This window comes from Vanessa cardui, chromosome 19 (genome assembly GCF_905220365.1).
Source record: "Vanessa cardui chromosome 19, ilVanCard2.1, whole genome shotgun sequence".
In the NCBI taxonomy this organism is placed as follows: domain Eukaryota; kingdom Metazoa; phylum Arthropoda; class Insecta; order Lepidoptera; family Nymphalidae; genus Vanessa; species Vanessa cardui.
Window position 1 is genome coordinate 5944786 of NC_061141.1, and position 25762 is coordinate 5970547.

General features: G+C 31.7%; 1 protein-coding gene across 3 annotated transcripts in view; it reads left to right on the plus strand.

Annotated features, from left to right (window-relative positions):
- The first annotated feature begins 242 nt into the window (after positions 1-242).
- LOC124537966 (ras association domain-containing protein 10) overlaps positions 243-25762 on the plus strand; it is a 152906-nt gene continuing 127386 nt past the window's right edge. For 2 of the 3 annotated variants that reach the window (XM_047114960.1, XM_047114963.1), the window contains exon 1: positions 243-434. The gene's annotated coding sequence lies outside the window, so the exon portion shown is untranslated. Of the gene's footprint in view, positions 435-16354; positions 16405-25762 lie in introns of those variants that run through there. The other variant, XM_047114962.1, reaches the window with a different exon arrangement.

The window sequence follows — 25762 nt, forward strand, 5'->3', positions numbered from 1 at the left end:
ACACAGCAATTATTATTATTTCCTAATATATATATTATTTTGTTAGCGAAGTCACGAGTAACACATGATCTAAATATCTGCAGCGGCACACATAATGGTATCTGGTCTAATGTGGAGTCATAGATCTGTCAGTGTTACGACACCTCGGTTATTGTTTAACTAAAATATAAAAGCTGTCGACACTATAACCGCTACTATGGGTTTGTATTTGCTATTGTTTTTTACAATGACAGGTGTGATGCGTGCGCCTGCGCCAGTCGCTTTCCAACGTGCGCGGGAGTCGGTCGCGCGTTCGTACCGTTTGAAAAATAATATTTCGTAAATCGGAAAATTGTGATCGTGATCTCACACAGTGATATTACTGTGCTTATGTGTTGTGCTCTGGGTATATGTGATGTGTATGGGATTTTAAGTATACAGGGTGTTCATATACGGTGAGTGATTTTTTTAATAGTTCACGTTTGTTATGGCTCTTTACGTTTCCTAGCGCATGATAATATCTAAATTTGCCTCAATTTATTTCAAGGCTAAAGTTTTTCATAACAATGTTGAATTGAAGCCTCTACATAATTACTCATATTATTACAAATATGTTTATTTTTTCGCGCCGTTTTACTAGTGACATCTTGTAACATAAATAATGTTCTATATGTAAGTCTGTACTTAACATATTAAATAGACTGTAGAACACAAACGATGTAGAAAATATTTTCGTAAATGGTAACACTTTTTTATTACAATTTGCGTTAATCTGTATTTCCAAACTGTCAAATATTATTGTAAATATTTTTTAATATATTTTTCAAGATAAGATATCTATGTAGTTTAAAAATCAAAATCGTAGGAAAATACACGATACTAAGTTAATATAAAACAATATACAAATAATACAGGTAAATAATAAAAAAAATAACTGGCAACAAAGAAAATCTTCATCTTTACGAGAATCTAAGAAACAATTAAAGCATAGACAAATTTATTTTATTCTTTTTTTTTTAATTTTTAATATACACAATGCAACGACGCTATTGATATAAATTAAAATATTCATGTACACATAATTACACTTTATTACTGTTGTTTACAATTTAAAAATGAAAATACAATGTTAGAAACAAAACATTATGCTAATATGGCAGTTTTACATAAGACAATAAAAATAAATGTGCGAAGGAAAAAAATGATAAAAATAACTCAATGGTTGATTTGTTGAAACGTTGAGGACGATTGATTACCAGTTCGAGTTATTTGCATTTGCCTATTATGAATGTTTTACAAGACTCAATGTTTCTGTATCTTTGATTAATATACGAGTATGTTGTGAATGAAATTTCACTTTAAAAAGACTATAGTACAGTCAGCAGGACAACATACATATGTAAGTAAAGTACCAGCCTGTACATTTCCCACTGCTGAGATAAGGCCTCCTCTTCCATTAACGAGAGGGTTTGGAACATATTCCACCACGCTGTTCCAATGCGGGTTGGTGGAATTCACTTGTAGCAGAATTTTGATGAAATTAGACACATGCAGGTTTCCTCACGATGTTTTCCTTCACCGCCGCACACGAGATGAATTATAAGCACAGATTAAGCACATATATGTAGCGGTGCTTGCCTGGGTTTGAACCCGTAAAAAATTTAAAGCAATTTATAATTCTTAAAGTATTATAACCATACTGCCGCTATAATTGCCTGTGATTTCGCTTTAGTTTCTAGGATTGATCAGTAGGTATTTAGCATAAAAAAATAGGTCCTAATTATATCAAATTTGGTTCAGTGATTTGGCAGTTAAACAGACAAGTAGGCAGAGATATTTTTGAATTTATAATATTAGTAGTATTAGTAGTAGTTGTAAGTATCTAGTCTTTAGTTAGTTTTAGAACCAATTAGTTAATGTGGAACATTGGATCGGATTTATAGGATGGTTTAGCGTATATGCAAGCACAACGTATAAAAATTTGCTATTGACGATATATAAAATGGTTTGTGTTTTTTGCAGCGCCAGTGCTTTTGGCATTTGGAAAAAATAAGTTTATATCGTTTTAAACACAAATAAGGCAAACCTAACTTCGTTATATTAAGAATTTTATTGCCTTATATTCTAACAAATACATTATTTAAGTAAAATATCTAGGCAAGAGGCAGATTTAGAAGAAGGCAATAAAGTATCAAGATTTTCCGGTCCACATGTACTATTCCAGCTACGAATCAAATAAATACAAAATACCAGTGAATATTAAAAACAAGCATTATTTATGTGGTATGAAATAATAAACTAGGATTTTTATGAGTCACATGATATTATATTTAATGATATATCACATGATATTATATTTAATATTTGGCAGTAATAACGGAGATGTAGGTGGTACCACTTAGACAGGTCTGCACATACCACCGGAAGATAACTTAGTGCAACCTAAGATTTATCTATTATAAAATCCTTTAGAATTATACTGAGCACCGCAGACTTACGACAATTTGTCAGACGTATATTTTCTACCAGTAGTCGCCTGAGATTTCGCCCGCGTTTTAGTATACCATGTATTGGGTAAAAAAGTAGACTATGTCCTTTCTTGGAGGATTAAATGTCATCATATTAGATTCATGGTTTGGCTGTGAAAAAGCGACAGACAGACAGAGTTACTTTCAAATTTATAATAATAATAATATAGATTAACTATTACTACATTAAAAATTAATTTGACGACCTCCGTGGTCGAGTGGTGTGCATACCGGTTTTCATGGGTCACTCTGAGGTCCCGGGTTCGATCCCCGGCCGAGTCATTGTAGATTATCATTAGTTTTCTATGTTGTCTTGGGTCTGGAAGTTTGTGGTACCGTCTTTACTTCTGATTTTCCATAACACAAGTGCTTTAGCTACTTACATTGGGATCAGAGTAATGTATGTGATGTTGTCTCAAATTTATTATATTTATTATTATTAACGGTATGATGACTGTTACAAGGTAATTGGAAGGACTATTACTATGCAGTAAATCTAGCTAAATTGTAAGCTGTCGAAATATTATGGTGTATAGATTTTAATAGCAAGTCAATTTGAATTGAATTTTATAAAATATCTTTTATGCTCTGATTCCTGCAGAAAGGTGCGCTAGGCCTAGGGGGTAGGGATACCCATTAAAACTATCTTCGGTATGTTTCGGAGAGACTGCAGGATATATGCGTTTACAATATCTTATGATTTTTTTTCATCGCGGCTTGCTTGCTTGGTCACTTATGTAAATCTCGAATCTAAACTATTAATATACAGGCGTATGTCACCGTTGAGGAACAGTCCATACAAATTTACGGTGACACAATTATACTACGTTCATTTTTTTCACTTCACTATTGAATTCACTTTGAAAATAAAATCATTATTTCCATTACTTGGTGGTAGGGCTTTGTGCTAGCCCGTCTGGGTAGATACCACCCACTCATCAGTTATTCTTCCACCAAATAACTGCACTCAGTATTGTTGTGTTCCGGTTTGAAGGGTGAATGAGCCAGTGTAACTACAGGCACAAGGGACATAACATCTTAGTTCCCAAGGTCGGTGGCACATTGACGATGTAAGGAATAGTTAACATTTCTTACAGCATCATTGTCTATGGGTGATGGTGACCACTTACCATCAGGTGGCCCAAATGCTTGTCCGCCAACCTATACCATAAAAAAAATGTGTGTGTTAATAAATCATACAATTAAAGTTTTGTAACGACACATAAAAACATGTTTTTTTATGTTATTTTCTCACGAATAATAAATATTCGTTCTATATATTAAGACGATTTTGTCGCATATCCATGGCATGTAATAAATTGTATGGTATAAGTACTACCGATTGATCGACAGGTTTACTGATGTTTAGAGTTACCATGTTTTATTTTGTTAGCTGGGACAAGGATTAAGGAAATTAAAATATCATTAATAATACTTTAAAAAAAATTGGAACATGCTTATAATTTCTGACTGGAAACGTTTGTATACTTCTATATAATCTATATAATATTTAAATAAACTTCACAAGCCAGAACCAGCTTGATAGCCGGAAGCCATTATGACACATGATATAAATTAAATATACTTACCTAAATTAAAATAACTATACTGATTGAATATACACTTAATCATATACAATTATACAAAATCAAAATAAACTTTATTCAAGTAGGCTTTTACAAGCACGTTTGAATCGTCATTTTACAATTAAGTGAAGCTACCACCGGTTCGGAAAGTAGATTCTACTGAGAAGAACCGGCAAGAAACTTTTTTATTATAGGATAAGGATAAGTCTTCTATTTATAAGAAAATATGCGTAGGAGTTACTTATTTAATAAAATTTAAAACTGTATTTGGCATTTTTAGTGGAAATATTATTACTAGATACTAAACTATTCTTTTCTTTTGAACTTCATTTCAGAGGTCATTCAGAAGGTTACAAAGAGGTTGTATATCCGTATAAATTAATCACATAACCTTTTTCGTTACATAATACATTTCAAATAAATATCCGAAAAATGAACATAATTTATGGTATCCCTGACTATAAATTGCTAATCAGTTGAGAAAAGCTTATCGTCTGGATTTGAACTCGCACTTCCTGTGTAGTATGTGGGTGCGCTACAACCTACTATACTTGTACGTACAATGCGACAAACAAACTAGTTTATCGAATAAGTAACGTTATATTAATTTAATTTTTAATAACATCTAACGATTATTAAGGCATCATTTAAATTTTCCCAGGCTATCTGTTGCTACGTTTCATATAAACTGTTATTATGAAAGTACTTGACGTTTTATACGTTGAATATTTTATGCTATTGATCAATTAAATAGGTTACTTAAAACTTTAACAACAGATAATAGAACGATATTACTAAATATAATGCTTTGATAAATTTAAAAAGCATATATTAAATTATTTAAGTTGAAAGTATAGTTTCACTAGCTGCACGCCCCGGCTTCGCACGGGAGGATATAGGTACTTACGATTTATTTTTATATATTTTTACCTTTAATTTATATATTTTATTGCTTTTCCGATATGTTTAACAACTGTTGTTTTATTTCAACTTATTTACGCAAAAACCTTAATAAAGTATATACCTAAACCTTCCTTATGAATACCTCTGTCTATAAGTAAATACCACATGAAAATCCGTTTAATAGTTTTGTGGTTTTTGCGAACATACAGACAGACAGACTTGGCTGCCGGACATTTTTTTATAATATGTGGTGATATTGCAGAGGGCCACATTTTGTTCTATACGTAAAGTTTTGTTAATTACGCGCGGTTAAAGCCGCGGTTTCAGCTAGTTACGCATTTTTATATTTAACAATACTACGTTCCAGTGAGCTGAGATGGCCACGTGCATCCTAACCGATAATTGCGGGTTCAAACCCAGGCAAGCACCACTATATATATATGTGCTTAATTTGTGTTTATAATTCATCACGTACTCGGTGGTGAAGGAAAACATCGTGAGGAAACCTGCATGTGGCTAATTTCATCGAAATTCTGCCACATGTGCATTCCACCAACCTGCATTGGAACAGCGTGGTGGAATATGTTCCAAACCCTCTCCTTAATGGGAGTGGAGGCCTTAGCTCAGCAGTGGGAAATTTACAGGCTGTTACTTTACTTTAATTGACTACGTTCCAGTGATGCAATGTTTTATTATTCTTACATAATTAACTATTTATTAAAAAGGAAATACTATTCTTGATCTATTAACAGCGCGAATGCAATTCCATTGTTCAAATAATTGGAATTATTTAATTATACATACGCCTGTAACATAAACAAATCGTTTCTTGTTAATGTTTTAAATATTAAGTTCAAATGCAATGAGTTTTAAGAAATCAATGAGGATCTTGAATGAAGTAATTTCGATTCAAACAACAATCCCATGAAGAAACTAGAACGATAGGCTATGTTTAGTTTACTTCTTTTACACACAACTTTGTCAGTAATTTCCTTATTCTAAGCTAATAATAATAAGACGATAAGTCAATTAAATATTTCCCTAATTAACCTTTAGAGTGGGTACATGGTTTTCTTGGTGGTTGGGTTTTGTATGCCCTGGGTAGGTACCGACCACTTATTTGTTTCGCCAAACAGTAAGACATAGTATAGTTGTTTTTCAGTTTGAAAGGTGTGTGAGCCTGTAAATACATACGCATAACATCTTAATTCTCAAGGGCCTGCCTAAACAATGCATTCGTGAATGGAAAGGCGAATATTTTTTTAATCTTCATTGACCTTATATAATTCTATACTTGTCAGAGTTCCAATATTCCAGTTACAATATATCTCGTAAATAATTTAAAGATGTTGGGACCGTCAACTAAAACTAACCAAATCTTTTTATAGTACCCAAGCGTTTACGAAAACATAAGTTAGAAAAAGAAAGAGAGAGAAGTACACTTCTGAGACAGAAAATATCAATTATTGATTTATAATTCAGTTCAAGTTCATAATAAGATATTTTACAGGTAATGATAATATTACATCAGGTAAGCTCTGATTGGTTAGAAGACGTATTTAATATAAATATTACGGTTTGCGAACATATGAATCTAACATCAGATAATATATAAAGAATCGTCTCCCTCGGCACTTAATTTTTGCTATATAACTGTATAACATATAAAAAAGTTATCTATAAAATCGAATAAAAACTATGATAACGTTAGTAGTATAGAAATGTAGTCCAGTCTTGAAATAGACCGCGACGAATGTTTATATTATTTATTTAAGACTAGCATTCCATCAAGTGCCGGTAAAAAGTTACAATAAATCTATACCAATAATACTATGAAAGTAACTATGTCTGTTTGTCGATCTTACACTGTCAAACCAATGAACCGAATTTGACGAAAACTCAAACTCAAAGGCCTTTTTGCCTAATGACAACAAACCTAAAACGTAAGCGAATCCGCCGGCGACAACAAGTATGAAATATTAAAAAAAAAGTTTTTTTTTTATTTTTTTATTAGATCACCAACAAAGTACACACTGATACATGATAGCACACAGTTCATTAAATTAAAAAAAATAAAAGAAGTGGTATCTCAATTACAGGTGATAACTGCATGAACAGTAAGGCAACATATACATTAAAACACAAAAAAGCCAATAAAAGACTAATCAAAATAGCAAGTTACAAAACGAAACAAATCAATGAATAAAAAATTAATAAAATAAAAATAATAATGAAAACTAATATGGATAATGGATAATTAAGTATTACTTATTAATGGCATTATGGACCTTCTAAATTTATTTAATAAATACATGCGTTATTAAGTTGGTAACACATACAGGACGGAAACAAAGTTGTAGATCATGTTGTGCATGTCATTGCGGTTTCGCACGGTTCGATTTTATTTGACCAACATTTCATTTTTATTTCTTTATCTTTAAATATTTAATCTGTGTCTTTTTGGCTTAAATAACACCCAACAAAAAAAAAAAAGAAAATATTATAAATTAGTGAACTTTTATTCGAAATTTGAATTTCTACTTTCAATATGAAATTACATTTACTTATTACTTAATTAAAAAAATACCGGTCAGTCTTTTTTTTTAATTTTATAATTGCTTGCAATTTTCTTTACATAGGTAATAAATAAAGAGTCAGGCGGTGATCGCTTCATTTCCAAGATGTTATCAATGATATAATTCATATTAATAATATAGATTACAATATTTTTGTTTTCCTTTACGGCTTAACTCTGTCATTTCCATATACAGCATATATCATTCCATATAAGAATATATCTTAACGATTGAGCAGTTTTTTACTAGAACACAACCAGATCTAATGTAAATAGGAATCGCTGTGTTATAAAATGAATACAGGCTGTTTATACATATATATTTTTATAAATAGAATTAATAACTTTATTTACAGATAAATTACTTATTTCAAATAATAATAGATAGTAACAAGACGGAATGATTTTTGCCTTCGGCATTGTGTCAAGATTCCATGTGACACCCACGCCACATCGGAGTCCAAAACAGTGTGACTTTTAAAAAATATATATATCTTGCACAACTCCATGGAATCAGCTTTCGCCTCCAGATATGATTGGAAACATTTAAGTATAGTCTACGAATTTCTTAAACGCCGGCAACGCACCTAGTGTAATATGTCATTAGGTAGTTGTAATCATTTGGATGTGAGTTCCTCTTCGTAGTTATATGACATAAAAAAACGATGATTTTCTATTGACCGATTTCGTCACCATGGGCTTATCTTCACGAAGTATTACATATGAAAATTTCACACGAAATTTACATGTGTACTCACACACACACACACACACACACACACACACACACACACACACAGACACACACGAGTCTGAGTGCGCGCGCGCGCGCACTCAGACTCGTGCGCGCGTTTCTACCTATTTTCATTAGTGTTTTTGTAATTCTTAGTTTGTTTCATCCTATAACTTTGAATTAAAGTATGAGTATGTTAAGGAAGAGCGACTTCTTCTGGCACGGGAGCTCACGGCACTCAGAAGTCAACCTTTGTGATGTCATTGTACTGTATTGGTTATTGATAAAATACATATTTATTATTATTATCACTATCTGTTCCATCACAAACTGAATTCCATGAAACACGTTCTGGTTCAAGAATATCAATACCAGCAAGAAGAGGCTTCTGTACTAATCGAGTTAGTACAATTAGTATGGATTTCTACTATCTTACTACTATACTTATATACTTTTCTTACGTAGCCAATTTTATTCGTAAGCCACATGCGAGCACATCAACGACAAAACCGGAGTTGAAGACAGTCGCCGTGACCGAAATCGGCCAGGATCATCATCATACCTTTCTTACTACTAGAATGTAATTAATACATCTAAAAATTTAAAATTTTATTTTTATTTGGGTTTGATCCTAGGACCTCAGGACTTACAGCCGCTGTGTCGCTGTCTGTAGTCTCTGGATAAATGAGGCACTTTTCAAAATGGTTGGATATATTTGTAATAATATTCTGCCTATTGTAATACAGAAGACAGAAATAACTTTACCAATCATTGGTTTTAACTTGTTACCTTCTGGCTGTAATTATAATAATAATGCCGTATTATATTCGTGCGAAACCGGGCCGTATACAAGTATGAACTTGACCGATTTGCTACATATGATATATATTGTATATTTAATTGCTTCCAATTAACTTTTTAACAATACATAGTGGGAAAAACAATTATATTTATAAGTTACAATGGCATGTGAATAAATTTTACATATTTACGATTCTAATCTCTTTCCTTTTTTAACAAAGTAATAAAAGACTTTTGGCCTTTTTTATAGGTATCACCTCTAAACTGACGTGTGACGTTATTTTGTATGTGTGTGTAATGTCAGTGTATGTAAATCATTGGGTCAAATGTTTGATCCAAACGATAGTGTCACGTGCTTACGCGAACAAAATTATCTTTTGCCTTTATAAGTTACCACGAAATGTCTTAATGAAGCTTATAAGGGTTTGAAAGGAATTCAAGTTATCTTTGATTGATTTCCTAGCTTTCGAATATTTCAAACGTTTATGTTGTAAGTCTTAATAATTAAATAAGACTGGAATGTTATTTTTATGTGCTTATAAATAAAAATTATCATTGATCGCAACGCAAGAAATATTAGTTGTTTGTATAATTATGCTTACATTGATCCATGTTATGCGTATAAAATTCGTACTAAATTATAAAATTAAAAGTGCCAAATTTCACTAGCATAAGTTAAAGCGTCAAAACGAAAAAGTTCATGGTACGAACAAACTGACTTTCACATTTATTAGTATTGAAGGTACCATTGAGAGGTTAATGACCTTAACTAATTTTGTTAAATATAGTGTCGTTAGAGAATCAATCAAATCCCCAACTGTAACCAATAAAAATAAATCCATTATATCTTATAGAAATAAACCATATGCTTTGTTAATATATGCTTTAATTTAATTTTTATAGTGTATACAATAGATGTTTAAATGTTATGTAATTATTTATAAACACAATTTATGCATTGGTCGACAATACGAGTATGTCAAAGGGCATTAACTTCCAATCAAATCTAAAATAAAAAAGATATTATGCCGCAAATAATACAAGAATTAATAAATAGAAAAATAAAAACAATATCCAAATAAATATACAATAAACAAACTTATAAAGGGGACAACTGAACTTACTAGTAATAAAAAGAGTAAAAAAACCATTTGAAGTGAGTAAGTTTACAATATTATGACAGTTTACAGTCAATGTTAATTTTACTATTAAGTGTACATTTAATATGAAATACCAATGTAATTAAAGATTAAAAATGTAATTATAATATAGTTATGAAAATGTCCGACGGTGGATTAACGCTCCATAATGATGGACAAATGGTAACTCTGTCTGGGTGTCGTTCTTTGGCGAACAAACCGCTGAACCGAGTTTGATGAAATTTGGTATGACGCAAACTGATCTGATTTCCAAGAAAGGACATCAATTTTTTGCCTGACACAAGACAACACCATAAAACGCAAACGAAACCGCAGGTGACTACTATTATGATATTTATAATTATAACTAACCTATAGTGTATCAGAAATGTCCAAAAAGTTTCAACAAATTCTGAGTGTTCATTTGGACAAGGTTGCATACTATATATACCAATATATGACATTAGAGACACATCTCCAACTGACCTACCACACCTTAAATATATATTCTTATATTATAATAAGCATAAATATACATCGACTATTGTCAACTTTTTGCGAAACACAAAAGCGGTCCGATAAATGAATATGCATTTAATAGCCTTACCTGAATGTTATATTAAACTCGATACCGAAATTGGTTGAAATATTTAAATAAAAAATAACTTTACGGCATTCGTTTTATTTATAGCTTATAAGCTTTCAAATATTGACATTTCGTACGTTTATGTCGGTAGAGGATGACTTAGGTTCCAAGATTCGGGTATAGTACGACACAACTTAGATGTAGCATCGGCAAATTCAATACAAACGATTAATGCCGATTTATAAATCGGCATTAATCGTTTTTCAACCAATAGAAATGGCTCCCTATCGCGGCATTCGATGCTATTCGTCGCTATAGATTCTAGTGCATGTAAATCGACGTGGCAAATTCACGAATATATTAGGTCATATGATATTACAAGTTATTACGTTTGTGTAAAGATCATATTCACATAGGAAACAAATATTGATAATTTGGGATAGAGTATTTAATTCGGATGTGTTCGATTTTACGAACATGGCCGATGTTACATCTAAGTTGTGTCTTACTATATGTTTACGCGATTCTTTTGACATTAAACGACGATTCTTTTTTACAAACACAGGGATAATTTGAAAAGCAATTGCTTGTCGTGACTTTGTAAGACGTAAGGCGCTATAAAGTCATTTCTTTATTGGTTTCGGCTGTGAAGGTGACATCTGCGTCAATAATTTATTATATATTAAGTGTTTTTAGTTTAATTTAAAATTAACAATTTAAATATCAATAAATCATTGAATTTATGTAACATTATTTAAAACTAAGGATACGAGCAATAAGGATAATTGATAGAGAGATAGGTTTTTAATTAATTATTGATTGCCTAATTTACGTATTACCTTAACAAATTAAAATAGTAAAAGAAAAAAAATTACAATTTATATAACACAACAATAAGACATTTATTTACTGGAAAATATTTAAATTGAGAACTATATTAAACATATTAAAATCAAAACTGTATAAAACACGAGCGCGTGTGCTAATAGGTGACAAGAAAGCTATGCTATGCGGCATTGTCCCGTTGAATCGCAAATATCTGGGTGAAACATTAACCAGACCTCTTGTTACCAGTGTATCTACGTAAAACATTACTTACAAGTTAGGGGAGTCCATTTGAAATTGATTGTATATTAAAAAAAAAACATTTTAAAACCAATAACTTTATAATTTTAGACACTGTGCTGTGTTTAATTTTTATTTTCAGGAGTCATTGGATTGGATTCTTTAAAAGAGCACATTATCCGAAAAATTGATAAGACTGGGTTCGATTTTTAAATAATATTGTATAATAAAATTATATTAAAATCATACGAATATTATAAACACTCGGCCTTTGAAAGCATCCTCAGCATTCCATCCGAACTAAGAGAGTAAAAGACTAAATATTATAGTAAACTTGTGTTTGTTCACAAACTTATGCACAATTATATGTCCAGCGCATCTGGCTAGTTCCGGTGTAACTCTTGAAAATGGACGACACCTTTAAGAGGATGCCATTATTAATATTATCTTATGAGATACTCCTAAACGGGAGTTAAACACAGTTTTAATTTAAACTCACACATTTCTTATAATTTTCGAGTTATAACACGATGTCTCGGCATTAAGATAAAATCTATCTAATTCGCATATTGACATTACATTATTTCAAATTAATTAAAATTTACTCATGGTTAAATATTAAATATATTATGTATTTATTTTGATGGTACGTAAAACATACTGACTTAAGAGATAGAGTCGAAATGGATTACCTTATGGAAGATGGATATAGTTTGCCGAGAGAAGAAAATAATTATATTTAGTTCATTAGGAATACATAATGAACTAAATATAATAATTTTATTGTCAGTGAGCCGTAAAATATTCCTATTTATCACACATAAAGTAGCATCAAAAAATATGGACACTATAAAAGCCGTCGAGAAACATAAGTATGTATACTGTCTTGGTACTGGGTACTGTTTTACTTTTAAAAAACATTATATAGACTTAACTCACTTCCAAGTTCTATAGCAAACACATATGATGACACACTCGACATAACAAAAGTAACACGTGTAGAAAGACAAGTATAAAAACGTTACTTAAAATAACTTTTTGTTGAACTTGAAAACGTAAGTCGAGGTACGTGAATTCGATACAACGAAAACAAAATTTTTCAGACGCGAGTTTATTTGACTTATCTAAGTTTATGTTCAGTTCACATTGCTTAAGCGTTCGCGGAAATATTATAAGCGTTTTTTTTAACTGTAAAATATATACACATACATACATATCACAAGTTACTCTAGAATAGAATTCTAAACATTAATTCCTAAAATATATACAAATATAAATAGAAAATAGTCACTGTATAAATCTTGACTGCGTAGTGACAAGACATTTTAAACACCTTATCAAAACTTATACAACGTTCAATTCGTAATATATAAATTTATAAAATATTTCTGTAACTTTTGATAGACATATAATTAACAAACTAAATTAGAACTATACTATAACTATAGGAATATTAAAAAAAAAACATTGTACATGAATATCCTTATTTAAACAACTTAAGTTGTCAACTGTTTGTAAAATACAAAAAAAAAGTATCAACTTTGATAGTACGTTTCCTAAGAAGATTTCTGTTGTAAAACCAAACACGGTCTTGATTACAGACTAGACTCGTTACAATGTTAAGACTGTTTTTATCGATAACCGCTTTCGCTTATCTATATGTGCGGGTTTAATCAGTCAAGCGTGAGTTATTCATAGCTGGTCGTCCGTAGGAGTCGCGGCGGTGGGCGCGTGCGCAGAATTATAAATGTTTGTCATTCAACGCTTGTATCTAAGGTGCTTTACGAGGTAAGCTTTAAGCGATGTCGCGTGCTGGTTTATGATGAAACAGATACTCAATATATATTTGTATATCTGTAATATGGTTGACATATTTGCTTTAAACATATATGTGATGTGTTACAAGATAATATAGATTTATTTATATTATGACAACTGAGTATAGCTTTTAAAGCAGATTTTGCGCACGAGTGAGAGATGAGAGAGCATGATCAAACGTTAGAAAGAGACGAAAGATAGAGTGTAATAAGACGCATTAAATTGTTTGATATTTGTTGTTGACAAATTATCTATACATATAATAAAATTGGAGTGTCTGTTTGTAATATTAAACTAGTCATTTTTTACTCAATGCATATGTATGTATACACGGTACATATACCAAAATAACATATTTTACATTTTTTGTTTGTCTGTTTATTCCGGCTAATCCCTGGAACGGTTGGACTAATTTTGACGGGATTTTCACTAGCAGATAACTGATATAATAAGGAGTAACCAAGGCTGCAAAAGAATATAATTTTTGTTAAATTCAAACGCGAACAAGGTCGTGGGCATAGCTAGTCATTAAATTAAGTAAAACTTTAAAGTTATCTACGTCAACACACTTGATAAATTTAATAATAACACGCCAAAAATATCAAAAGTAAAGGTCAGAGACGCGTCTTTTTTATTTATTTTTTAATTTTATTATTGTCATTCTCACAAGGATTTGTTTATTTAAGTAATTCTATTCTATTAATAAATTGAATTTGAATTACGTAGTTTTGTATAAGATTCATAATAAATGATTATTATTATAGAATTCTCTATATTACTAAAAAGTTAATTGACATTTTAGTAATTGTTGTTTTTGTTGCTTAATCTTTCTCATATAAGCAAAGAACTCTTAATTTGACCAATGAGCGTTCAATATTACCTAATATGTATTGTATCATAAAATATAAAATGTTCAAATAAAGAATATTAGAATAGAATAAAATATAAAGCCTTTTATTTCTCGCACAGAATTAATTATGATTTACATTTAATTACATTTTAATTATAATATTAGCTAAATTTATAATAATAATTTTGTTTTTTTTTTTAATATAAATTAAATATTAAAATCCTAATTAAAATATAAGTTAAAACATTTTAGTTATTTTTCATGCAAGCATGCAAGCTCTTATGTGAGGGTGAAGGCCTCCTCCAGACTTTTCCATTGGCCTCTTTGGCGATTGTGATCCAGTTTTTACTAGCTATTTTTAAAAATGTCGTAATTCCAACGAGTTAATGGTTTTCCTCTCTTTCTATATAAAGAATATTAATCAACATCAAATTAGTGATTACTAATGACTACGTGATACGTACTGTTACGTCGAGCTGACATGGCCTAGTGGTTAGAACGCGTGCATCTTAACCGATGATTGCGGGTTCAAACCCAGGCGAGCACCGCTGATTCACGTGCTTAATTTGTCTTTATAATTCATCTCGTGCTCAGCGGTGAAGGAAAACATCGTGACGAAACCTGCATGTGACAAATTTCATAGAAATTCTGCCACATGTGTATTCCACCAACCCGCATTGGAACAGCGTGGTTGAATATGTTCCAAACCTTCTCCTCAAAGGGAGAGGAGGCTTTTAGCCCAGCAGTGGGAATTTACAGGCTTTTGTTGTTGTTTGTTGTGACGTGATACGTACAATGTTCATGTATCGATACATATAAAATACGACCTTTAGAAATAATAAATAGATATAATGAGTCTGTAACGAGGCTTGTCTGTCCATAATTGACATGTGAAAACGTTGTCTGTTCGTGCAAGCATCGCACGAAGTTCACAAAATCGATTATATATTAATGATACCTGAAAAAGTCATATTATACTATGCATATCAAATTTTGACACGAATTAGAAATTTAATGATACAGAAAAATAGATCACTTGTTTATAACGTTAAAAAGGGATATATGAATATGTTAATGTGATCCAAACATCGAGTGTATTAACATAAGAATTAATAACATTAAATGCTTAAATATATATACAAATATGAACTAAAACTAGTTACTGTATAAATCTTGAACGCGTGGAATGAATGAATGAATGAATTTGATACAATTGTAAAGCAGAATACGAAATAATAAATAGTTCCTTTTGCCATGAACAAAATTACATACATAAATAAATAAATGTATATATTACATATAGTATGCAGTTGAAAATAATATTTCTTTTGTACTTTAAATAGACAAATGTCACCTCAGTCTACCCGTGACCACGAACGCTGTAAAGTGCTCGAAACGTCGGGATGTTAAAAATAATTAATATACGCGATTCAAATCCGTTAAAATTAATTTTATTTCAATGTGCAATAATCGTGAAAATGTAAGACAACATTAGATGCATACTTGTAGTAGGTCCCGTATTAAGTTAAGATACTTCACTATATACAATATATATCTCTACAAAGTCTAAAACCTATACATAGTATGTTAAGTATACCACGCTTAGATTTAGTACTCGGAAGTAGCCTACATACAAATCAGCTTTAGATCATACCTATCCATATGAAGTCATTATAAAACATTTGTTTTATCAAGCAACTAGAATCTAAGCTCCTACATAAAGATCGTAGATATGATACCATTTTTATATACTGGCTATTTTTACAGGTCAATGCGTTGTCGTAATTACAGCTACAGTGTGCGTGTTTGCATAGCCGTGCTGCCCACTTTGCTCTACTGCGGTATGTGTAATAAGAAATAATAATGTCATCCTAGCCAAAATTTTGGTTATTGTAACCGTTTATTTGAGCATATCTGTGTGTCATACATGAAATAGAATCTCATCATTCTTTTAATCTAATGGGTAATGTGACTGGAATATGATCAGGCGTATAAATAATAGTCTTAAACTAACCTGCTTCTGAGAATTATTGGTAAAAAGTCATTGATTAAATATATGACAAGATAATATTTTAGAACATGACTAAAACATTTTTCAAGCTTTTTTAGATGGTTGACTAAAACAATAGCTTAACAGGCTTTCCGTATTATCAACTGCAACAACATCAACAGCAGCCTGTAAATGTCCCACAGTTGGGCTGAGGCCTCCTCTTTCTTTGAGAAGAAGGTTTGGAACATATTCCAACGTTGTTCCAATTAGGGTTGGTGGAATTTCTATGAAAACCTGCATGTGAATGCCTCACGATGTTTCGTATTTTAAACCTTCGGCAGAATTAAAAGCTAGTCTCTAGGCTAGGTACAGTCAACTTAATATAAATTTAGTACTGTGCCTTTGACGAGGTATATTTCTCAGTTCACTTTCTCGATAACAATCAGCCGTTTGGTTCTCATGCAAACGTATGTAGATTTAAATGTAAGAATTACTCGTGTGCATCGATTAAGACAAAAAAATCGTTGACGTTAGTTCACAAGAAACTGCACCTGCTGCAAACACAGAGGTCAGCCACTGCCTTAAATGCGAATGAATGTTTTATTTTCTTATTGTCCTTGTAATTACACAAATACATGTCGTTTCTGGCGACTTTGTTTGGTATTGCAAGGCAAGATAATATCACGTAATTTTTTTTATTAATAAATATCTTCTGTAGAAATTCACTTTCAACTTCACTTTTTTTAATTTTACATAATTACACCATTATTTTCGATTCGATTTCAATGAAGACCTCTTTTTTACATTGCATTAACAGCCTGTAGATTTTCCACTCCTGGGCTATGGTAGGCTATGGTCTCTTACTTTGAGGAGAAAGTATGGTATGAAGGTATATACATATTCCACCACGCTGTTCTAATGCAGGTTGATGAATACACATCTTGCAGAAACAAAAACACAAATGTGTTTAAATAATTTAATACTATTTTAATGGTATCTTCAAAATACAATATAATATTTTAATAAGCTAATAGAGAAGCAAGAACAATATAATTAAAATTTATTGATTTTTACATAGATACGAGATAAAACATGTAAATAAAGATGAGGTTAGTTTAAATGACACAACATTTCTTCATCTCAATGGCAAACAAAACACGAAAAAATGGGATATTTGTTCAAGTTAAAGTCATTAATTTTAAAAGTATTTTCCAAACGCATCGAGACGAAACCGCTTTAGAACTCGCCGCACAGTGATTAGGCAGATATAATGTTAATTCTATTAATTGTGTTTTTCGTGTTCTGACCACAACTGGCTGTTCTATTTAAAATATTATTACGTCTTCATTGAACTCGAGATGGCCAAGTGGATAGAACGCGTGCATCTTAACCGATGATTGCTGGTTCAGGGCCTGGAATATTCAAGTGCTTAATTTGTGTTTATAATTCATCTCGAGCTCGGCGGTGAAGGAAAATATTATGAAGAAGCCTACATGTGTCTAATCTCATAGATGTTCTGCCACATGTGTATTCCACACCCGCATTGGAATAGCGCGGTGAAATTTGTTCCAAAGCTTCTCCTCAAACGGCGAGGAGGCCTTAGCCTAGAAGTAGAGAATTTAGAGGCTGTAGTTGTTTGTTATTGTATATGAAAACTGTTACTTGTAAGTCACATTTCCGATGTAATTTCCAATTTAATCCAAATTCCAAATATGTCTTTGTCTGCTTAACTAACAGTTTATGTCTTTGCAAATCACCTAGACGTCGATCAGTGTTTAACGGTATCCAACGAAAACGTACTTTCGTTTCACAATATCCGTTTTGGATTGAAAACACCCTCGTTGCAGACAATGTAGCTAAATAGCTTATGGAATTGATGTTTGTTTCAATGCTTACATTATTTCATTATTATTATATTTGAGTCGAGATGGCCCAGTGGTTAGAACGCGTGCATCTTAACCGATGATTGCGGGTTCAAACCCAGGCAAGCACCGCTGATTCATGTGCTTAATTTGTCTTTATAATTCATATCGTGCTCAGCGGTGAAGGAAAACATCGTGAGGAAACCTGCATGTGACAAATTTCATAGAAATTCTGCCACATGTGTATTCCACCAACCCGCATTGGAACAGCGTGGTGGAATATGTTCCAAAACCTTCTCCTCAAAGGGAGAGGAGGCCCTTAGCCCAGCAGTGGGAATTTACAGGCTGTTGTTACATTATTTTATTTTTTTAAATTTTCCTCTGTACTAGCTTTAACATTCCAGCCAGTGTTCATAAAAAAAAAGACTTGACACATCTCAAGTCAGCCAAAGCCATATTAAAAAAAATATTGACAGTTCGAAAGATATACTTTATGAGTATAGATAATAAACTGTCATAAGATATGGTAGGGTTGGAAAAATATCGAATTGTCTATTAATTACCGATTGAAATAACGTGCTTAAGTCTTAAAAATATCTCGAAGTTTTGACACGTCTCATTTGTTATGTATCAAATGTATCACTGTGGATATGTGCACAAAGGTGAAAGTTCTATTGTGATCTTAATTTACTCTTCACTAGTTATCAGTCCACGGATTGCTTGTTTGTACTTAAAACGTTGTCATTACATATCTATTATTATCACTACATTGTATAAAACAAAGTCGCTTATTACTGTATGTCTCTATGTATGATTAGATCTTTAAAATTACGCAACGGTTTTTGATGCGATTTTTTTAATAGATAGAGTGATTTTAGAGGAAGGTTTTTGTATATAGTAAAGAAACACTGATAATTTTATAAGTTTCTAATGTGATGTTGCATATAAACAAATTCTGTAGTATATTTATAGTATCATAATTGCACCCGTGTGATGCCGGGACGGGTCGCTAGTATACCTATATTTTTTTAACATTGTAGCTTGGGATGAGTTTTGATTCAACATTTCTTTCTGTAATTTCTATTGCCATATAATTTGTGGAAGATCGTCTTGGCAGGGCAATCCCTATTCCTTCTCTTTAACTTATGTGTGCGTGCGAAACTATTAACTTAGTTACTTCTCTGTGAGATGATCTATAAACACATATAATAACTCGAATGTTATACTCACCCGGAATTGAACTCGTGACCTTCACTGGCGCACGGACACTATTAATTTGACTATATCAATTTTATTAATTTTAACTAATCGTAATTGTACTATAATTAAGATAAACGAATAACTTATGACTCACTTTTACTAAGTTTTAAGGTTCTTTTGTAAAATAATGAATCCTTATTTACATTTAATTTGTATAAAACACATTTTCATAAAAATTACGGTAACTTTTTTCTATGGGAAAATATAGAGCAAATGATCCGCCATATAAGCAAGTGATGTCGCGCGTAGAACATAGTTGATTATAATAATTATAGCTTTGGAATGGAACACCAGTGAGATACGAATTACATTCCTACAGAATAAGTCTATCAGTTCATGTATCATCATTAATTAGTATTTATTAGGCATGGGCGTTGTGTATCGAATATTTGGATTAAATATCAGTGTTGAAATCCAGTTTCAGATATCGCCCTGTCTCTGTTTAACTTAATATTGTACGATATGTGAGAAAGAGATGAAACGGATGTGATATCGAAATAGGTTTAACATTCGCTTCATCTCCTTCTCACAGATGGGTTACTGTAAAGTTGAAGAGAGATAGATCTAATGTTATAGTTGTTGTACTTTGGATTCTTTGACGTACCAGAATGATATTCATAGTTCTTTAGATGCGGTGAAATCGATGACATCTTTTTTTATGGAATAGGTTGCCGGATGAGGATATTGGCCTGATGGTAAGTGGTCACCATCCATAGACAATGACGCTGTAAGAAATATTAACTATTCCTTACATCGTCAATGCGCCACCAACCTTGGGAACTAAGATGATATGTCCCTTGTGCCTGTAGTTACACCGGCTCACTCTCCCTTCAAACCGGAACACAACAATACTGCGTACTGTTGTTTAGCGGTAGAATATGTGATATGTGGGTGGTACCTAACCAGGTTGGTTTCGATATATAGGACACATGACTAGTATTTATATAGGATATAATAGCTACGGAACCCTCCATATTAAACTACTCTGTCAGCTGTTTTTTTTAAATAGCAAATTGTATCAATAGCTATTTATTGAGGCGATTCTCGCTACCGTTGCTCGGAATCAAAACACGTTGGGCTTCTAATTAACATACGCGTTATATCATTGAAATTAATTATTATTCTTACGATTTTTTTCCTAACATTATGTACTGTTATCGATCATTATCAGAATACGTATGTATTTATTAGTGAGAACGGATTTAGTTGTAAAATTTGAAATATTTTACTCTCAAATAGTATCGATTTTAAAGTCTTAAGTGAGATTCTGGATTGTATTTTTGTAAGTTTCTTTTGGGTAAGCATTCTAGAGGATTGTTTACGTCTATATGATTTTTGCTCTATTGAACGCTTTAAGTTATATGTGATACTATATCTTACAATTTCACACATTTTTCCTGATTGAATTAGTTTATGAATGAACAGACAGCTTTCCAAATAGTAAATATAGTTAGTTAGCATACAATAAATGTAAAACTATTCACCTCTTGTATACATTTTTTGCTTTGATTCTTAATTAATGTTATTCATTATTACGAGAAGATCTTATACAGCGATTTACATACATACATATTGTGGAGTTTTTGCGTATTTATACAGAATTTATTAGTTCTAGTTTATTTGAAATATAAATCGTTTTCAAATCAGTTCCATGGAAAATCTATATCATTAAAAACTTTTGGTTTAGATTATTAAGTGTTGTAATAAATGTACGCCTAATAATGGTAGTATCGTTCGTGTAAAAAAGTATGATATAAATAATATTAGTTACATAAGTTGCTATAAATTCAGTTGCAAGCGAAAATGTGACCTTGACTTTAGTTTTCTTTTTTAGTATTTTAAAATTGTATAAATTAACAATAAATTAAACACTTTTAACATTAACATTTAAAAAAAAAATTAACAGTTTGAATCTGTAAGAACCACCAATTCTAATCATACATAATCATTCACATTTAAAACGTTAGTGAGATTAAATTTAACAATTTTTACCATAAGATAAGATTTACTCCTGAATTTTGGCAAAGAAACTTTATAAACAATTGTATAAAAGATGTACACAAGTGTGCATATATACATAGGTACATAAGCTGATGAAAATACGAGGTATACGAGTGTACGAGTGTATCACTGCAAACTGCCAAAAAATGCCAATTTATTGGCAGAAAACCTTATGAATTGTAAGTGTCTTACGTCTCGATAACAGGTTCAATATAGGATACAGCAGATTGTTTTCTATTTTCAAACCTTGAGTTAAATTTGGTCAATAAAAAAAAATTCGTCGTGAAAATATTTGTCATATTTTATATTCTCGTTCATCATAAAGTTTTTGATCTACTTATAGAGAAATCGCTGTAGTATCTTTCTGATATTCCACTTCGACAAAATATTTATAAGAGAAAATGAGTACAGAGACTACATTGTACGTCTAACTGTCTTTGGTAATACTCGTTTTCATATGAGTCAATAAATAATTTAAAAGGATATATTATGTGTTATATCTGATGAAAGTAATAAATGTTATGTAATTATGATATTTTTATAGCGTAAAATTGGGAGACAGTTTATAAAAAGTAGTTCTACATGTTTATCCAAAAATTCTTAAATTAATTTGATAAAATAAAGTAACAGCCTGTACATTTCCCACTGCTCAGATAAGGCCTCCTATTCCATTAAGGAGAGGGTTTGGAACATATTCCACCACGCTGTTCCAATGCGGGTTGGTGGAATGCACATACAGAATTTCAATGAAATTAGACACATGTAGGTTTCCTAACGATATTTTCCTTCACCGCCGAGCACAAGATGAATTATAAACACAAATTAAGCACATATATATAGTGGTGCTTGCCTGGGTTTGAACCCGCAATCAATCAATTAAGATGCACACGTTCTAACCACTAATTTGATAAAGAAACTACAATTTCAAAATCGCTGCTATCATGATTTAAAAAGAGATGGAATCTCAATCATTGCATTTATTCAAAGAGCCCCATAAGAACTTCAAACAACGGCTTTAAACACATATAAAATACAGTAGTATCCATATTGATAACTTTAATGTTGTCTGATATGTATTAGTAAAATAGATTAACAACAGGTTTGGATATACAATTTACGTTGAGGTAGCCTGAAAAAGGGGCTCAGTCATATGTACGTTCTGCAACGATGAAATTATAAACGAAGTTCATTTATTTTGCCTTAAATGACCTTCGTTGAATTTCCTCCACATTTAATAAAACCAACCAACCACCCACTCCATCTTTTCGGTGGATGTCACACGATCGCTTGGATTTACTACCGTGGTAATCGAAGATTTCGTTTTGTCATCGAAAACGATGATCTTGGATTGTGACTGCATCCAACCGACCACATCCTGAGAGGAAGTTAGATCTCTGTACAATCGTAGAATGTCATTCGGAGAGAAATTACTCAAATTTCAAGATGGAGCCTAAGACAGGCTCATCCGGTATCGCTTTAAGGACTAGTAGAGAAAATACTATTTACTGGATGAAATAAAAATCGGTATTAATATTCGGTATCAGCATTACCTATTGTTCCTTTTTTTGCCTTCTTTGTATCAACTTGATTTATTTATATGTCTCAGTCAGTAATCTAAATTAATTATGAATGTTTTATGTGTAGTCGTAATAAAAATGTAAATGTTTATTCAATACCATATAAAATCTTCAGGTTATGTCTGGCAATATATTTTGTTATAGAATTCATCATTTCCGATCTCGACCTGTGTCCCGTATAATATACTTTAAAAAAAGTTGGATGAACAGACAGACCGAATATTTAAACAGTTGGCCGGATACCAGAAAGCAAAACTTGACAAGCTAAAGCCGGACACTTGGAATCCTAATGTCACGTGATAGTCAAAATGTCTGCTACGTTTAATGTTCAACCCTATAGATAAACGTGTAATGTTACCCTATTAATAAATGAAAATTTTAAAACAGTTATTTTAATGTTTCGAAAACGTTTTAATAAATAAATGTATTTAACTATGTGCTCTTGAACTTTGCATTAAAACGAGTTTATGGATATGTTCGACGCCCTAAGGGGGTAAAATAGCTTGCGAGATATACATTCCCACGAGAAGGCAAAAACATTTAATAGTCAAATATAATTCATTTATTTATTCCTATTCGAATAACTTAAGAATAAATTACCCTACTACAAATAATAAATTTGAAAGTTTCGTTCAAATTTTAATATTCATCTCAATTTTTGTTCTAAAATTAATGTTTTTAAATCCAAATAAATATATAATCCATACGATAAAACGAAAAAAGAGATAGTATAAGAATTGGACGTGATTAATCATGACACCGCCAACCATCAAATTTCATTTGTATTGATGTATCGTGTAGTGTAATTAACGTATAAGGAAAATAATAGTTCATATGGCTGGCAATGCATTGGGATACAGAATGATTAATATTCCTAGAAATCCGATGTCTTGGGGCTTTAGCGACAAATTACCGTTGGGTGGTACAGTGGGGGTAAGAAAAGGTTCGTCATCTTAAGGTCTATTTTCGTGTCCTCAGTATGAGGGATAATCTGCTTTACCGATCGAGAATATATGACATATTTTGACAATTCAGTAGAAGATATAATATCTAATTTGAATTTGTAATGACTAATTACGCCATTAAAATCGTTTCATGTTGATATAAAACTAGACGTAGTCCAAAGATGTCACACTATTTTGAACCAAGTTATCATAGTATGTAAGTTTAATTTTATATTAGTTTTATATCAGTTTCAATTGAAAAAAAGTACTAAGAGTTTACGATTTGATAAATGAATGAATTTGAAAACTGACCAAGGTTATCTTACTCTGACTGTACATATATTTAAATCCTTTAATTTGGGTATAATATTAATCATCGTACTTTTCGGTTTCTATCTTGTAATTTCTTTATTTTTTAGGAGGCAATAAATCCTGGGTTGGGACGATCATGATAGATTTTAAACGCGATTGGCAGTCATTTGACCACATCATTCACGATTAACTGCACCGTTCCGTGAATCATGTGAAGCGATTTACGATCGAGACGTAATTAAAGCGGTTTAAAATTTCACCGACACCTCGAGCTATGTTCTTTAATCAGACAAGAAAGTTTTTTCCCTACTCGACTAAATGCTCGTTATATAAGGATAATCGTAAAGTATCTTGTAACTTTAAAAATATCACAATTTTTATTATACATACTTATAACAGATAGGTTAACTCCGCAACGAGTACGTGCGAGGAAGCGTGGACTACGCAGGTAATTTAGCATAACAGCTTTCCATCCCTGGTCGTAGATCCTGAGGCAGACCCAAAACAAGGTGAAAAGATGTGGTGTTGAAGGACATGAAGATGTGCCAGCTGTCCGACGACGATGTTAAGGATAGAGCGAAATGGAGAGCTAAAACGAGGAAAGCTGACCCCACCACCATGTGAGATATACAGCTAGAAAAAGAGAGAGAGAGAGAGATAACAGATAGGTTATCTAATTCCATGTAGTAATTAACGTGTAAATCATATATTAAGCTTGTGCGTAACAAAAATGTAAGTAATAAATTTGCAAAGGAATGCCTCCAACTCTATGCTCAATCGCTGAAGCATATATAAGGCTTATTGATATCAATTTCGCAAAAAGTAAAAAAGGCAGTAAACACCCGAAAAGTCGAATGGGCTAGAAAAGTATCTGCGACTATTGCATCGCTAGTCGGACTGTAGATTGTTAAGCTATAAGGCTTGTCACTTTAAATTATGTATATTTTAAAATACTCATCGGTCGAGTGAGGCAGATACCGTAATGCGTGTGTCAACAATAAATATCACGGATGATGCTCGTAGTATTTGAGGGCAATCGTGAATCTTGTAACGATGTGTGTTGATATAATGTAATGTTACTTAAAAAATGCCATTGACTTTAATGGTTTTCTTATGAATTACAAATAAAAAAACACAACTCATGATATCTAGCGAGTAAAACAGGTAAATAAGATCAGATAACAGACTAAAAGTACTACGCTTTCATGTGCTAATTTTGTGTTTAAAATGCATGCGTGCGTGAAGAATATACC